The 15,030-nt window shown below is 49.9% G+C and overlaps 1 protein-coding gene and 1 long non-coding RNA gene across 6 annotated transcripts in view; one reads left to right on the top strand and one right to left on the bottom strand.

Moving 5' to 3' along the window:
* The window catches only part of LOC129604311 (uncharacterized), a 30,980-nt gene that overhangs the window by 3,168 nt on the left and 12,782 nt on the right, over positions 1-15,030 (bottom strand). The gene's annotated exons all lie outside the window — the stretch shown is intronic.
* Positions 11,040-15,030, top strand: part of zbtb46 (zinc finger and BTB domain containing 46) — a 52,252-nt gene continuing 48,261 nt past the window's right edge. Inside the window, exon 1 of one of the 5 annotated variants that reach the window (XM_029156293.3) lies at positions 11,040-11,336. The gene's annotated coding sequence lies outside the window, so the exon portion shown is untranslated. Of the gene's footprint in view, positions 11,337-11,985; positions 12,329-15,030 lie in introns of those variants that run through there. The other 4 variants (XM_029156292.3, XR_008695106.1, XM_029156296.3 and 1 more) reach the window with 4 other exon arrangements.

Raw genomic sequence — 15,030 nt, 5'->3', positions numbered from 1 at the left:
CTCAATGTGCTGACGCAGATGATTGGCTGATACTAATATCGGATGCAGATAAAGTTTTGAATTCCTTTTAATGATTGCAATCATTAAATTGCTTTTGAATTTAACAAACGTTTTTCATTTTTATGAGTAAATCACATAAAACATGCTTCTTTAAAAATATCGCTTATAAATCTTGTAATATTTTTAAATATCTGAATAGAAATTGTTCTTTTGAACTGATCAATTATGCTAGTAAATTTTGCTAGTAAAATGTAATATTATTATTTAATATAAATTTTATTCTTTACCACTAAACTGTCTTAAAATAATTCAGGGACATTCAACCTTGGGATGCACCAAAGCATTTGCAGCTTCTCAAGCAGATGTTTCCCATCTCTAAGAGACAGTCGGTAGAGTCTTCTGGTCACTCAGCCTGGAAGATTTATCGCTCATCTTTCTTCCATTGTTCTCTGAACTGTTTAATAAATCATACATTCAATAAAATTCATTTTACATGGAAATTGAGCTGTGGCCATTCGGCTCCAGGAAGGACATTCTTCAAAATTTGCTTTGTAAAAGTCATTTCTGTTGAAATCTGTATCTGTGGCATATGCATAATCCTTTTTAAGAGAGAACGTGCAATATCTTTTTACATTCTGACCTCTCACTGAGATTAATATGTTATTCAATCGGAAACGCACAGCTGTAAAATGAAGTTTAAAATGAGGTCTAAAATGAAATGGAAGAAGCGCCAGAAATCCAATCAGATACAAGCTTTAAAATATAGTCTCCATTTTTATCCTAATTATCCCAGCAACTAAATAACAAGCTACAGTGTTCGATAGCATGCGCGGCCACAGTATCAGGTTTTACACAAAGAGCGCATCAGACGCAGGAGGCCATGACTTCTACCAGTAGCTGCAAACGCTGAACCCTTAAGGCCTCAGGTCTTATTTTTATTTTGGGATCAACTAACGAAGCAAGAGCTGCAAACGTTTACGCCTCTAAGAAAATAGAACAGAAAATGAATCCAGGTTAGATTACGTTTGTGTCTTCACCACAACACCGATTTTTTGTTGCCGTTTTCACATCTAGGAACCATATAAAGACAACTCTGTTACAATAATACATTGAATTCACTAGTCCGTTACCCGTGGAAACTGATTTTCCAAACCTCCATTCAGAGGAAAATAGGCGTGCAAAATTTGGGCCGGAGAAGTGTGTGACCCCTGTGACCTTTCCTTCATCGGGGGTCAAAGGTCGGGATGGGCTCCAGCTCTCTGTGGAGCGATTAAACCTGGTCACCAAGATAGCATTTTGTCCAGAGAGGATGAGCAGGGTCACATCCACGCTGACGCCGTTATTATATCGCACTGAGAACTGGAGGAAGAAACGTGCTTGTTTTTGTGAAGTGTCTTCATCTTAGTGTTAATCTCCGTCACTGCAGTAATTTCAAAGGAAACGTTCTCAGCGCCGCACGGTTCGACGGCATCCAGTACAGCAGCACGCGTACAGGGTCTGGGCGTCAGCTGGTGAGAGGTTTGGGATCATTCGGCCTGGAATGAATTCAGTGAACGACAACGTGAGCGGCTGCTTAAAGCGTGCGAAGGTTCGAGCAGCGACGCTCCACTTCACGCACACGCGGCCGCAACTGAAGCTGAGTTTAAAAATAAAACAACTCCTCATTTGTTGTCGCTGATTCCAAAACATCTTTAATTTTGTTTAAATGGATTTTTATAAAATAAAAATGTATAGATTGGATTTTTAATTTGTCTTGTGTTTTTTCTACATTACACAGCTTTGATTTCTCCTCCTGTTTTACACAGTTTCAGTTTACACAGCAGAAGGTACAATTAAAACATTGAATAAATCCATGATAATAAAAGTATTATAATCAAGTATTATGAGGATTTTGGGTTACAACATAGAATTCTCTGTGTTGATGCTTTTACACACTGCTGCTCAGTTATAAATCTGAGCAGCTGCCAGGTTTTAATGCAAGAAACAACCACATATTGTCATTTCCATAAAATCTTCTAGTTTTCATTTAGTATCATGTTGTTTTTTTAGGAGTCGACCAGTCACCACTTTATCGTCTCTGTTCTAAACTCCACGATGAGTTTAACAACAAGTAGCAGCATCTTGATTTATTACAACAGATACTGTAGCAGGTTTGTAGCCACAGAGCTAAGACGTGCTGCATCCTCAGTGCAGTCGGTCGTAATGTAATGAGCAGAAGACAGTGAGAGCAGTTCGTCTGATTCAGTGATGTGCAGTCAGAGCGTTTACAGCAGACGGAGGTTTAATGGCCGGTTTTCAACAGGCCAATAACTGTTTACGTGCACAGCGGCCGTGCATCACGCGTGTGCGTGCGGGTTGAAGGTGTGGCGCTGAGCTGAGGTCAGTTAGTTCCAGCCCTGAGGAGAGCGCTGCCATGGCCTTGGAACAGTGTGGGGGTGGTTCACTTCCCCTTTCCCTGCCTCACGGCTTCCTGTGAGCGCTGCGACCGTTAACCACACCCTCCTCCTCCCCGGCTCACTCCCCCTCACGCCAGCGCCACAATAAACCCCAGAAAACACCGCTGCTGCGCCAGCTCGGCCTCGCTTTCCTTTATTCCCCGGCCAATGAACACACACACACACACACACACACACACACACACACACACACACACACACACACACACACACACACACACACACACACTGTCCAACAATAGCCCTCTTCCTCTGTACAGCAGCAGTCACACCTCTGGCTCGGAGCAGCGTCTCCAGCGTGATCACGACCTGTTCCTCGGCTGCTTCGCACCCGGTGCCGCGTCAGCGCAGACGTCCAGCATTCAGCATGCGTCTGCGCAGGTGGTTCAAGGCGTTTCCCCCCCCGGCTGCTGTCTCACCCAGCGATCAACCACGTGCGTCTCGCTGAAAGACAAGCTGTCTGCGCTTAGCAACAGCTGAGTCACCACAAGATGTCGATGAGCAGATACTCATCAACATCTCCCGTCAAAGGGAGACGCACTAATCGATTTATTACGGATTAATTGGCAAGAATGAAACAATAAACCCACGAAAGCAGAGACATAAATGTCAGGAACAAGCGTGCTCTGATCTGATTATTGGCAGCGTCTCACCGCGCCGCTTATCGCACACAATAGCCGTGTTTCTACGATATTCCCATCAGACATTATGCTGCAGAAGAGGAGAATTCTGAACGAGATCTTCTGTGTCAGTGTGTATGAGTGGGCGTATATAAGCCTGTGGTCTGTGGAGGGACAGTGGAGATGTGTTGAATAGTCTGCGTGTGGGGAGGTGTGTGAATGTGTGTGTGAGCAGAGTGGTAGTGGTGTTTTTTGGTGTGTGTGTGTGTGTGTGTGTGTGTGTGTGTGTGTGTGTGTGTGTTGGGGGGGGGGGGGTATATTCCTCTAAAGGGAGTGCTGTTCCTGTAGGGGAGAGGAGGAGGAGGAGTGGGGTGGAGTGCATGGAGTGAGTGTATGTGGGGGAGTGAGTGTGGGGGCAGCTAGGCCATCTGGACTGTGAGGAGGCTGAAGAAAGGGAGAGTGTGTGAGAGAGAGAGAAAACAAGACGGAGGGAGTAGAGAAGAGAGGAGGGGGGGGGGGGAGGGAGGGTGTGGGAGAGAAGATGGAGGTACGTGGAGCGCTCGTGGTCATTACGCTCACAGCACACACTGCTGCTGTGCTACTCAACATCCTGCGATACCTATTGATTTTACATGATAGAGACGCAATAAGTGGGTGAACGTGCATGTGAGCGAAGCCTCCACAGTCACGAAGGGAGGAAGCTAAAGAACGCTCTGTATACATAATATGAGGCTGCCAGAGCATCCCACAACTTCTACTGTTGTGTTACTGTCACACAGAACCAAAGACGTGTTCTATTGTTCTACAGACGCATTAAAGAAGTCAGATGTGAACTCAGTTTATGGAGCTGTATTAATTACTACATATTACAACACCTTCATTTTATTTATATGCCACCGGTTCTCATCTCAAGGGACGGAATTAAAGATGAACATGGCCTCTATGAGGGAACAGAACAACAACACACATCATTAATAACCATCACTGACTTTACATCACGTTATATCATAGGTTTGTAACATGTAATATGCCAATAACATAAGTCAACTAAAACCGAGCCCTAAATGAGATTCATCCATTGTTAGAGAATCGCCGTCACCGTCTTCAGAAGGAGACGCTCGGCAGCAGGATCGCTTCCCGGCAGGAAACGCTGCTCGACTTAAAGGTAAGTCACGGAGTCACAGCCTGGAGCCGCGGGCAGTTTCCTGCGTTTCCTACTTGTTAATCCAGCTTTAACTGTGATTGTTGGCACTTGATTAATGACTACTAATCTGCTAATTACTGAATACATATTATGTGGCATCATGGGATTATTTCACTCTCGCTGCACAATCAGACACGACTGGTAAATGGCAGGCGATTACGCCGAGCGGGAAACGGTTTCTCATCAATCGCTTTGGTTTAAAGTGCTCTCGCTGGAGAAACAGCAGCGACTGTAATGATTCGCAGCCAAACGTGCGAACGAGCACCGAGACGCCGCGCGGGGAGGCGTCGGAGGGGGGAGGCAGACGTGAGGGTGACGTCTGATGCTTCACGGTGATCAGTGCGGATCAGCTGATCTCAGAGCTGGAGGGTCCTCACCCTCCTCACCCTCCTCACCCTCCTCACCCTCCTCACCCTCCTCAACACCTGACCCCCGTCTGCCCCCCGCTCCTCACCTGCTCCCCTGCTATCGCTGCTCAGGGGTCACCGGGGGTCACCGGGGTCAGCAGCTCGCGCTCCTCCCCTCCGTCTCTCTCCCCCCTTTGCCTCACCCTGCTCTTGTTTGAACTGAGGCTCCGACCGCCTCTCTCTCTCTCTCCCTCCGTCTCTGCAAACACTCATCCTTCCGTCTCCTTAGTTGACCCACTTTTCCTCTCGTCTCGTTCCCTCTTCCAGTTTTGCTGCTCCTTCTCTGTCTCAAGCTGCTCCTGGACAACGTATTGATCAGGGTTTCTGTTCACCTTCCCTCACATCCTCCTTCTCTCTCCCTGCGTTCCTATTGTTCCACAGTCAAACCTCTGTGATCTGTGTCTGTCCATCGACTGCGTTCCTGAATGTCTCAATTTACTGTAACATAGACGCACAGAAAGAAATGGTGGTACAACACACACACACACACACACACACACACACACACACACACACACACACACACACACACACACACACACACACACACAGAATCAGCCTGATGCCTTAGATGTAAGACAAAGTAATACAACACAGCTCGTACTGTTTGAGTGTTTTTTCTGTTTGTGTATTTTTGTGTTTGTGTGAGTTCGTGTTCTGAACAGATGCATATTAACACATAGTTGTATGTGGCGCTTGTGTTCCCAAGGGCCTTCGCTGTCAAATCATCATTTTGAAAGAAGGACTATGCAGCTAGAAAACCTTGGGTAGTTTAGGGGATTTACATACAAGTGGAGTACACACACACACACACACACACACACACACACACACACACACACACACACACACACACACACACACACACACACACACACACAGGAGGAGGGGCTGTACTTCACCCCCGTGTCGTTAAGGGGAGAGGAGATGAGGTACAGGAAAAAAAATTAGAAACCAAATTAGAGGAACTGGTCAGGCGAGGAGGAGAGGAGTGGGGGGGGCAGGATCGGGCTGAAGGAAGGAGGGCTGGGACAAACACAGCCAGTGACCTGAGGAGGGAGTGTCTGAGAAGCAACAAGAAGCTGCTGAGAGGACAGAAACGCCAGCTCCGACCGTGGAGGCAGTTCACGGAACAGAGGATCAACAGGCGCCGGTGGAGCGAGGCCTCGTGACCTTTGACCCGCCCCCTTTTTAAACCTCGGGCCTCGGGCCCGTCGGCCGCTCCTACGCCTGAAGTCTGGGAACTTTCCCTCAGCTGCACTGATACTGCCTGAGAACATGACATGTTCATGATTGTCATAGTCAGATATGTGACAGACACTCAGACTGAACATGCATAATGAGTGATGAATATCCCCCACGTAACACAAGCCTTCCTCCATGTGAAGACAGTCAAACTTGAATACTTACACATTACAGCCTCCCACCACCATGACCTCCGCCCCCTCCTCTTCTTACTCTCTCCCATTCTGCCTCTCTCATCTTTTCTGCAGCTCCTTCTCCTTTTCTGTCTCCCTGTCTTCTATTGCCTCATCTCTTTCTCTTCTCGGTGTAAGTAAGCAGCTTAAACACCTACAGGGTGTGACATCGGGGCCCCACGCGCCTCCGAAAGCAGTCAGTGCGGGTGGGAGAAGGCAGCGCTGAAAGGGAGAGCGTTTCATCCGTCTATTCTCTCCTCCCTGCTCTGCTTGGCATCGATGGCGCGAGTGTGGTTAAGGCAAAGCCAAGGCTGTCCCCTCACATTAGCCGGGGCTGAGCCAGACAAGCCGTCATCCCCCCGCAAGACTGTCCTCCGCTGCTCATCTCAACACCGCCTCCCCCCTGTTCTCGCTCTCGCTCTCTCTCTCTCCGTTTTTTTAAACTCCTCTCCTCCGCTCAGCTCAGCTCTGCCATGGGCACCGGTCCCCAATCTCCAAGGTGATTATGACAAAAACGAACGACCCCCAAGAGACGGGGCCAACAGAGATAAGAGAGAAAGAAGAGGATGGCAGAGAGGGAGGGAGGGAGGAGGAGGGGGAAGGGATTAAACAGGAATGATGTAACAGGGAATTTTGGCTGTTCGTTAAGATTTGGGTTGAGACTTCAGAACCAGCATCACATATTAACCTATATCTATCAATATCCCCGCCTCTGAGTCCTGTTCACATTGGTGCTCATAGAAAGCAGCAGGACGTGCTTATTGACTTTATGATTGTAATAAACTATATTAAAAAATCATTTTGAGGTTTTACTTGTTTTATTTTAGGTAATTTGGCAGATTAACATTTCCTAGAAAAAAATTACACATAGATAGCGAGATTATTACAAACAAGGATGATGAGTGATACAAATAACATTCTAGTCTCTGTGCGAGGGTCAAACGCAATTTGTTGTGGCGTGGAATGGGGTCGCGACCCCGCACGGTCAGCGAGGTCATATCAAGCAGCAGCGCTGAGCCCAGGAAGGTCATTAAAGAGGCACGGAGGCCCGACGCGAGTGGGGGGAGGCTGAGCAGGGGAGGCTGCTAACCCCTTCCCCTGCCTCCCTGCAGAAATTAGAAGACGCAATGAGAAAGGAAATGTAGTGAAGGAGAAGCGATGAGAGGTCATATTATTGTAGCATAGCAACCCAGGTTTCAGTGTGGGTTGAGGCGAGCCATAATATATAATATTGCTGAGAGGTTAGACAGCTTAGAAGAACCTTTCAAGATGGATGTGGAAGAGAGGTGCACTTTCTGAGCATAACATGGGGAGGGAAGGTGGGAGAGGGGGCGGGGGTGAGCAGAGTCAGTAGAAAAAATAGCCCGATCCCTCCATCTCACCCCTCCACCCGCCGCTGTCTTCTTCTCTCTTACTCTCCCTCTCTCTCTCTCTCTGTCTCTCTCTCCCTCCCTCGCCCTCCGCTCTGTGCATCATTAAAACAAGCAGAGTAGTGTTCAGAGCGTGGGGCTGCACTGAGACGGTGACCTCCACAATAAGAAGATGTTCTTGCTTCGGGGAAGAGAAGGTCGTTTTGTACTCCTCTCTCTCTGACTCTCTCCTTTTTTTCCCTCTCTTACTACTTCCAGTAGAGTAAATGAGATTTGGAGGGGGTCGGATAGTGGAGGAAGGGATCAAAAGGGTAGACGTGCAGAAAGAGAGATGGAGATAGCGAGATGCGGAGGGAGAGAGGCCAGTGTGATGTGGGACTCGCACACAGAGCGGAGATAAACAGGGAAGATCTGAGTTCCCCTGAAGTAAAGTGACCGGGGGGTGGGGGTGGGGGGGCAGACGGGGGCTGGAACCCCCCCCGGCTGGACGTCCAGGGCTGAAGGAGCGCCCGGCCTTCGCTCCGGAGCAGGAACAGGCGCCGCTCCCATCACAGAGGAGGTGATGAGCGCAGCCGTCCCCTCGCATGCAGACGGTGGAGCGGGGGGGGGGGGGTCCCACAAGGGGTGACACAAGGACAGCACCTCCGCTTCACAGCAACACAACGTGTGGGCAGCGAGCACAACAACCTTCCCAGTTCCATCCAGATGATTATACATCCCTTAAATCCAATCACCTTGATTCATTCTGCTTCTCCGGTGACATTCTTCATTGTTACTCATTCATATACGATTTGTTTGAGGAACCTGCTCGTTCCTGGCCGGCTCTGCTCCTTTATTAATGCCGTCTTCTTGCCCCTTAATCCTTTCCGGCCTCTTCTCCTTCCCACCATCAATGGACCCGGTTCCCGTACTCTTAATTTGCTCTTTCTCTCCGAGGGAGGACTCTTTTTAAATGCCTTGTCGCTTCCCAATTCTGATTTGAGTATCACTAAGCTGCACCTTCACACATATTGTTGTCTCACACCTTGTGCCAAATATTCCTTTGTAAAGCCTTCCCCCATCCCCTGCCTGCACCTGGTAGAGATAGTGTTCTTTCAGCCGCGGGCTGTGCTTTCTATACAAGCAGGGCTAGGATGGCACCAGCACCACACAGCTGTTCCCCTTGGTAAATTGATAGTGAAGGGTAGTGGATGGGGCTTTGAAAGCGCCTCGTGCTATTTTTACGACAGTTGTAGATTTTTTTCGCTGTTTAAATCGATGCGGCCAATTACGGCGGCGTTGCTCAGCGGGGGGCCGCGCCGGCACGGAAAATTAATGCTCCACTTCAAAAAGTTTTCCTAAAGTGCGTTTTGTGCTCTTCGTCCCTTTGTCGCGGCGCAAACGCGCGGCGTCACAAAAAGGACCCGGTCTCACTTCCTGTGTTGTGCAAAGACGTGTGCTTTGCTCCACTTTTAATGGCTCGTCTCCGGCCTCTTCAGGGGAAAAAACAACCGGGTACTTCCGTTTTGTAAAAGTCAGAGCTGGGTGCGAAAAGCGGCGTCCCTTCGGGTGAGCAGCATCTCAGACTCTGCAACGACCTCCTCCTCAATGCCAGTCTGCTACACACCCATCACCTTGTGTTTCAAGGACTTGGTCTGAATGTAAGTACACACACACACACTGACACAAAACCCCTCACCGTGCAGACCCCCCCCACACACACACACACACACTCCACTGCTCTCCTTCCTGAGTGGATTGCTGGGATGAGTGTTCCTAGTACTGAATACATGTGTAAGTGGCCTAATGATGCCTAAACCCATCCATGAGGGGACAGGGGGGGAGCGGAGCGGGGGAGAGGGGGGAGGGTGGGGTCGGGGAGGCGCTGGAGAGGGCGGCCGGGGCCGGGCCTGTCGTGTCAGACAAGCTGGAAGGCCAAGCTGGCGTGAGGAAGCGCGGCTTTGAGTAAAGCAGCTTGTTTCGGGCAGGGATTGTGTTTGTGGACCTTACTTGGAAAGAGTGAGAGACAGTGAGAGAGAGAGAGATAAAGCGAGTGAGCAAATGAGCGAAAGGGGGAGAGAGAGAGAGAGCGAGCGAGCGAGCCTGGGCATTACAGACCTCCAGCCTTAATCCACGTGGCCTGACATTCTCCGTTATCCGGTTCTCAGCAGCCAACTGCCCAGATCCATGGAGGCACGACTCTACACCCTGCTGTGTCATGCCACACATCACTATATCTAGAGCCCCTCACGCAAACACGCACCCCCACACACACACACACTGCATGTTTGACTGTGCCACCTCTTTCTTCCCTTTAACTTCTCCCACTTCCTCAAACCTACAACGATTCCTGGTCACAATGTGAGTACGACTATTTCCTAAGAAACAAGTTCACACACTTCCTCTTTACTGCAGACATTCACACACGAGGATGCCCTAAACACCCACTCCCACTCCTGGCACACACACACACGCACACACACACGCACACGCACACACACCATAGTTTTATTAATATTAAACCGGTTTGACCTTTGACCTCAGAATGTGTTCAGCTGAAGCCTGTTGTCAGTGTTTCTGTCACATTCAGATACCTGTTCATTATGAACCACTGTTTGAAGCTGTATTTAGATAGAAGCTACTGCAGCACCTCAGCCCACTGCTGCCGTTAAAGGCTGCTTACACAATGTTCCATCCATATGAACGTCCTAATAACTAAGATATTTCTGAGTCACACTTGGCTGCAGAAGAAAAAGTAAAATGTCACTTTAACGCTTTACTTTTACTTAGAACCGCTTGTTTTTCACATTCACATTTTTATTTAGGCTTCGGTGAGTCCAGGAAGCATTGGAAAGAGGTTTGTCCAACCACTGACCTCATTTAACTGACTCTTCTAAAGCTGCAGGTGAATCAGCTGCACATTCAACATCTGTAAACGTAAATACCATAATGCAATGCAACTACTTCCCACGTCTGTCTCCCTCACTTGTATGTGAATGTGTTCAAATGTGCCACATCGTAATTTCCCCAACGCTTAAAACAAACAAAAAAATCCACCGTGTGAAAGGGAGGCATCAGGCTCAAGTGGAAATACCCCAGACTTTTTGCCAAAAAACTGGCCCGCGTGCAGCACATCACAAGGCTCTGAAAGGTTTTTTTAACCAGATGAAGAGTGTCAAAGTGTAAACGCCAGGCGTCTTTCCTGCGACTGGCCGTGTTTTCTTCTTGTTGCCACAAGAGGGGGTCAGTCGGAGTAAGTCCCTGGTCATCAGGAAGCCTATGACAGCAGCCGCACAAGCCAGAGGACCCCACCGACACACGGATGCGACACCACCACTGCTTACATCACACCCTAGTAGTAGTATTATTCAGTTATTATCATTATCATCATATAAAATTTTATTTTGTATTTTTTTTCCATTGGTACGTCTGTATATAAAGCTTAGACTTCTCTAGATCAAAGGGATAATAAAGCAGAGTGCGTTCACGTTGTTTCATTTCCTGACTCTGCCCAGAGAGAGAGAGAGAGAGAGAGAGAGAGAGAGAGAGAGCGAGCGAGCGTGTGCGTGTGGGGGAGAGTGAGATAGAGAGAGACGGAGAGAGAGACATAGACATGCACAGAGGAGGAGGAGGGGGAGGCTCCTGATACCAAGACACGGAAAAGCAGGGGAGGGAAAGAGAGAAAGAAAAAGGGGCTGGTGGACGTAGAAGCCTGGGGAGTGGGAGAAAACGGGGGATAACACTTTAAAGAAGCCACGCAGGGGAGAGGGAGGACAGTATCTCGCGCCGTGGACATCCTCTGCTTTCTTCTGTCACGCTGTCACGTCAGATTGGACGCCGAAGCACCGCCGCCGCGTCCACCCAGACCCCATGGGGTAACAGGTACGTCTGACTTCCTTATATCAGCGGCAGCCCGTTCTTTCTCCGGCGACCCTCGTTCACATTCACCCTCGGCGACTATCGCGGCATTTCTGCGCCTTCGTATCGGGTCAATAATTAGTTTTGTGCCTCGCGGAGCCGTCGCGTTCACAAGTGATAGTTGGTTTGCGCGCAGGTTGGAGACGTGACACAATGCAACTCTTCGCAATCGCGGCACTTGGTCATCGGGAGCTCCCGAGCCGCGGCCTGCGCTTTATTGTTATTATTTCTTACCGTCGTTCCAGTCCGCTTGCGGCGCGTTCGCCACAGCACGCGTGGATTCTGACAGCTAAATAGCCGAGCGACCGTCTGAAAGTACGCCTACCTGTTCCATACGTGACAGCCAGCTGTCGATAGCGCGTGCCGATATGTGGAAAAGCTGTCACTCGTCGCGCGCATTTACACACGACGCGGACGACCACGCAGGACGCGCGTGTAATTAATATCTACTTTATGATGTGCGCGCGTGTCCGCGCTGCTCTGAAACGCCAGTCATTTGACACAGCGGAGGAGACGGACAGCACTTATTACGCGTCTAGTGTGCACAATGTTTCGATGCGTCTTTTACTTTAAGACGTTTCTCAACACACGCCGGGTTTATTGTCCCAATTGTCCACTGGGCTCGGTTCCAGCTGATCGACTCTGGCGAAACCGGGCGATATTTACAAAGTTTGAACAACGTGACAGCCTATTGCCACATCGGCTGCTGCTGCTGCTGTGGGAGGAAATCGCCATGCACGCACATCGTGGCACAGAACGGGGGTGATGCTGCGAGCCGCCGTCTGGAGGGGATTCATTATTAAAGGCGCTCAGAGCCTGGAGGACGAGGGCTCAGCCCCCCTCGATCAGCCTCCGAACGGGGGATTTCTCCAGCTGGAAATTTCTGCTGCGTCAACACCCAACCCCAGAGACGCGGACCAGACAGGGGGGATTTTGTTTGCAGATGGTGCTTTTGGGTAATTCTTGTAACGGCCGAGGTGCCGCTGATCGTCATCTGATCAGAATGAGTTGAAAAGTGTGGCGTCAAGTGTTTTTTTTTCTCTGTTTATTTGGCGAGTGAAGCGCCTCTGCCCTCCGCTTCTGTGTGTGTGTGTGTGTGTGTGTGTGTGTGTGTGTGTGTGTGTGTGTGTGTGTGTCTGCTGTCTGCCCTCAAACCGGCCAGTTCCGTCCTCCTCCATTTTCTGCCATTCTTAACCGTGTGAGAGGGGAACAGCCCCACGCCGGGCGCGCGCCTCGCGCCTCCGCCAGGTGCGTCCTCCGCGAACCGAGACCTCACCGGCGCCGCTCCCCCTCGAACCTTTCGCTTGGTACCGATGGCTCCAAACTTTTTTCTAATAAGGCGAGTCCAAGTGATTCTCGGGAGGGTTCGGTTGTTAGGACGTTAAGCCTGGTTGTTGCTGATTAGATGACAGCAGAGGGACACCAGCTGTCAGCTGAGAGGACACGCGCTCCTCTAACGTTCTACTCACTTTAAGTAAATCAAACCATTAAACTGACTCTCAGTTCTGGCAGCCGCTGTATGAAAGTAATCTAGTTTGTAGTTATTTGGTTGTGTAGTTTAGAGTAAATAACTTAACATCACAGCCTGTCTTGACTTTGAGTTAAAAGCTACCTGCTGAGCTCACGCAGCCACTTAGATCTAAAACTAGATCCTCAGTTTGTCATCCGCTAACTGGATCTCTGGGATTAAGAGACCGGGTCTTAGAAGCTGTCTTAGTCGTCATTGGATTTATCCGGTTCGTCCTTTCAAACTGACTCGATATGATCATGTGTTCTATACAGTCAATCAGTTTGTTTAAGGTTGAGTGCGTGCACGATCAGCCCTGATCAGGAGAACGCTCCTCCGGCCGTCACAGCATTGAAGCAGTCTCCCAGAATGCTTTGCGTGTGTGGGGTTCGACACCTGCCGTCCAGCTGAGGTTTCACGAGCGAAGGCTGTGCAGCTTCACTGGAACCCGAGCGGTGGACGTCGTGTCTGTGCATGTGTGTGTGTCTGCGCCTTCTCCATCTGTGTTCCGCGGGGAAACGGAATAATACAGAGCGAGACAACAGCCACAAGGATGAGTGGAGGAGGCGTGTAGGCGAGATCGGCTCCAAGATGGGAAAAAAAAATCTGCGTGTGCGTCGAACGAGCGCGGAGACGGTTGGAAAGCGTTTTCCGCTCGTGTTGAATGAAGCCTCTAAAGTTGATTAAACAAGAAGTGGGTGAAATTTGTCTTTGGGCTTCTCCCGGGTCAAAGTTGACGGAGGTGTTTGTTGAAGGTGGCGGTGCCGTTTGCGCTAAATGTTATCCACACACGGGGGGAACGGCGAAGCGAGGAGCCGGGTTCCGATCTGAGGGCCGTGTGCGTGGGCCCGCGGCCGCGTGGGCGGCGCTGCAGGCCGTGGGCCGGGCCGCGTGCTAGCGGGTCGGTCGGCGCCGCAGACCCGGTCGACAAACAGCCCCTTCACGCCCGGCGTGCGTGACCCGGAGCAGAGACGAGCCCCGGCCCCCGGCCCGGACCCCCGACCCAAAGCCCCCGGCCCGGCCCAAGGCCCCCGGCCCAAGGCCCCCGGCCCAAAGCCCGGGCCGGGCCCAGCACACAGAAGCCCCCGGCCCAGCAACGGCAGCCGCTCCCGCTCATTCATCCCCCGCCGCTCGTCTCCATGCGCCCTCGGCGCTCGCTCGTTAATGGGAACACCTGTTTGACTAACGCGCTGCAAAATGAACCGTTTACTTTCGCGCGTACGCGTCGTACGTCTCTCCGGAGCTTTTCCGACAACTCTGTCTTCTCTCTGTCACCTCCTGAATATTGTTATTCTCACGTTTGGTTCTTGTGTGGAGACAGTTTGGAGCCCATTAACCCCCACATCCCCAGCAGCTCCCTCCCCCAGCTCCTAATAACTCCCAAGGCTTTTTTAGCTTAACTGCTCCTACAGCTCATTGTGCAGCGCTGAATACAGGTGTTCCTAATCCCCTCGGGGTTACGCGGATGCTGTGGGGGATGTGTGTGTGTGTGTGTGTGTGTGTGTAACAGCTGTCTTCTACATCTCCTTATCTGACCCCCCCCCAGCAGAACGAACAGGTGAATTCAACCCCACCACTGCACAAATACTCATGTCTTTTCACATGCGTGTTAATATTTCATACGTGCGTATTCATGAACGCACCTAAACATACGACACCATAAATAACACAGCTGCTCTGTGCTGTCCTTTGTCCAACTTATTTTTTTTTTCCAAGGTAATTTGTCGTACGTGTTACGATCTACGCGTGACAATTAAAAGCCCAAACGCCACAAAACCGTTCGATTGTTGCTATAAATAAACACAAAGGGCTGTTTAGCGCAGGGAAAATGGCAACATGTCAGAATGTTTCTCAGAAGTAGTTGAAATTGCAAAACACCTTTTGGATCCCGCGTTCTTGAGAAAACAGATGAGGACTTCCAGTTTGTGCACTCGCACCAGGGCGTTTTTCTTTTATGGTGGAACGTGACGATCGATGCGGCAAAACACAATGCTGGAATTTATGACATTTTGTAACAGCACTTATAAAGTGCATCAACGTCCCAAGTCTTTGAGGCCTTGAAATTGAATCGCTCCTTCTCTGCTTAATTCCCTCCTAATTGTGGGTTTCGCTTTAGTCACTGTTCGATGTTTCCACTTGTTCAGACGTCGT

This window comes from Betta splendens, chromosome 7 (genome assembly GCF_900634795.4).
Source record: "Betta splendens chromosome 7, fBetSpl5.4, whole genome shotgun sequence".
NCBI classification, from domain to species: Eukaryota; Metazoa; Chordata; class Actinopteri; order Anabantiformes; family Osphronemidae; genus Betta; species Betta splendens.
This window is presented reverse-complemented; position numbering and strand designations above follow the sequence as displayed.